The sequence below is a fragment of the Pteropus alecto genome, unplaced genomic scaffold (assembly GCF_000325575.1).
Source record: "Pteropus alecto unplaced genomic scaffold, ASM32557v1 scaffold125, whole genome shotgun sequence".
In the NCBI taxonomy this organism is placed as follows: Eukaryota; Metazoa; Chordata; class Mammalia; order Chiroptera; family Pteropodidae; genus Pteropus; species Pteropus alecto.
The window spans coordinates 2,657,479-2,659,780 of NW_006436888.1; the positions used below are offsets into that span (position 1 = coordinate 2,657,479).

Below are 2,302 nucleotides of genomic sequence, written 5' to 3' on the forward strand. Positions count from 1 at the left end.
CTCACCTGTAAAATGGGATTAAATAATATTCTGTATCCCAAAGGGTTTTGTGAAGATTAAATGCAATAAATATGTATAAAGCATTTAGAATGGTGCCTGCTATATACCAAACACATATTTGTACCACTACTATTATTATTATTATTAATCTTGAACTCTGATCTAAGGATCTCTAAGTTTCTGTAGATATTCTTAAAGTGGCAAGTCAGTCATTGAGAAAGTGGGCTTTAAATGATACTTTCTTTTTAAATCACTACATTTCTTCACATACTTAGGAAAAAAGGATTATTTCTAAAGGCCAAAGTATTAAGATTATAGCTTGGCCATATAATCTGCACATATTTTCCCCCCCGATATTTTAGAATGAAAATGTCAAATGCACAGAAAAGTTGAAAGAAGTGGATGGTGAACAATATACCCACCACCTAGATTCTACAATGGACATTTTGCTATTTGCTTGATTACATTATCTATCCATTTACCCATTTATCTATCCATTTTATATTTTTATGCATTTCAAAGTAAATTCTATACTTTTTTTTTTTTAACGCCTACAGCACCTGGTATTCCTAGGTGGTCTCCCATCCAAGTACTAACCAGGCCTGACCCTGCTTAGCTTCCGAGATCAGATGAGATTGGGCATGTTCAGGGTGGCATGGCTGTAGACTATACATGATTTTGAAAACAAAAATTTCAGTGACTTCGGTAGGTTACAGAATGTTGGTGATAATTTATATGATGCTTGAATTCTGATTTATGTCCAATTACATAGCGTGACATCCTTCATCTCAACAACATGTCACAGAATGAAAGTCCCTCTCTTTTCTTTTCAGCTGAAAGATCACTGAACTGTGAAGTTGCTGGGCTGTGGATAAAAACAAAAGTCATCCAGTTGTGATCGTATAGAGTCTCAGGTCTGGTTCTGCTTTTCGTCAACATCTCCATCATCATTTATTGAAGCCCTACTAAGTGCCATGCACCGTGCTATCATTTTACACACATTGCCTCTTTTCATCTTCAGAACACCCCTGTGAGGTAGGTATCAGTACTGTCCCACTTTATAGATGGGGAAACTGAGACTCAGAGAGATGAAGGTCACACAGCAGTAGGTGTCAGGGAAAGAACTCTGAATACCTACTGTTCAATCCTCTGGCAGCTCAGTTTCCACCCTCCATTGTTGCTGGGTGGGGCAGAGTGGGGTGGGGGAGTTGCACTGTCCACATGTGGAACATGCAGTAACAGAAAGTCCTTGAAACCAGGATTCTATCCTCTGAAAGAAAAAATAATACCCTACCTGAGGGTAAGGTAAATACGAATAAGCCAGATGGTTTATTGATATCTGTAAATTCCGAGGCCTAGTAGTTGCCTCACAAATATCAATGCTTTCAAATATCATGAGAAATAAATTTTATTAGGTTTGTTGTCATTAACATAGGAGAGAAGACATTTTCTCTTCTAAAAATGATACCTCAAAGCAATTAGAGCAGCCAGCTGGCTAGGAATATTTGCCAGTAACTACTTTCATTTTTCCTTCCAGTATCTCTTCTAGATGACTTTTTGGAAAACCTAAATTCTATTGCTTTAGCTTTTGGGTTGGACAATACTTCACCTTAATCTTGCCCTGTGCCGCCATTTCCCTGCTTGAAAATACTGTAGAAAGTAATTTGAATGTGTTAAACTCTGGAAATTCGTTCTTAGTGCTACACAGCATCAGCCACAGGAAAGAAGGAAAGAGTTTCAATCATCTGCATCCCCTTGACCACTTCATTGGATCAGGACTGGGCCACAGGAGCGACAGTTCTTTTGAGGGCTCCAAGGTCTTCGGTAGCCTGGGGGCTCTGGAAGTTCCTCAAAGGAAAGGTCAAGTAAGGCGCATCTCTAACCACTGGGTGGTGGTGTCCGTAAATTCGGAAAACCTGGGGCGTCGCTCATAATCCCAGTTGTACCCCACAGGACACCCGAAAGTGGGTGCCAAAGGGGCCTGAAGCTCGCGCGCGGCTACCTCCAGGGTCGTGTGGGGGGGCTGCACTTAGGGAGGAATGGCTGGTGCTGGGGCACCGCCTCTGGGGCGCCCCTGGGGTCAGGAGCCAGGATCTGAGAGGAGGAGTTCGGGGCTCCCGGCTGGAGTCAGGTCACCCCGCCGCTCCAGCCCTTGACCTCGCAGAGTTTGCTGGGTTCGACCTCAGGTGTCCGCCCGCCGCCTCCTCCCATGCCTCACTCACCTGGCGGGAGGAAGAAGCCCACGCTCCGTCCTCCGCCGAGAGCCCGGCGGGCTCGGGAGGCGCCGGGCCCGCTGGGGGGC

At 44.3% G+C, this 2,302-nt stretch overlaps 1 protein-coding gene and 1 non-coding gene across 2 annotated transcripts in view; both read right to left on the bottom strand.

Moving 5' to 3' along the window:
- Positions 1-2,296, bottom strand: part of FHAD1 (forkhead associated phosphopeptide binding domain 1) — a 110,160-nt gene extending 107,864 nt beyond the window's left edge. Inside the window, exon 1 of the mRNA XM_025048631.1 lies at positions 2,223-2,296. The gene's annotated coding sequence lies outside the window, so the exon portion shown is untranslated. The remainder of the gene's footprint in view (positions 1-2,222) is intronic.
- Positions 549-667, bottom strand: LOC112481821. Its single transcript, XR_003047056.1, has one exon. It is a non-coding gene; the product is annotated as a 5S ribosomal RNA (ribosomal RNA).
- Positions 2,297-2,302: the final 6 nt, after the last annotated feature.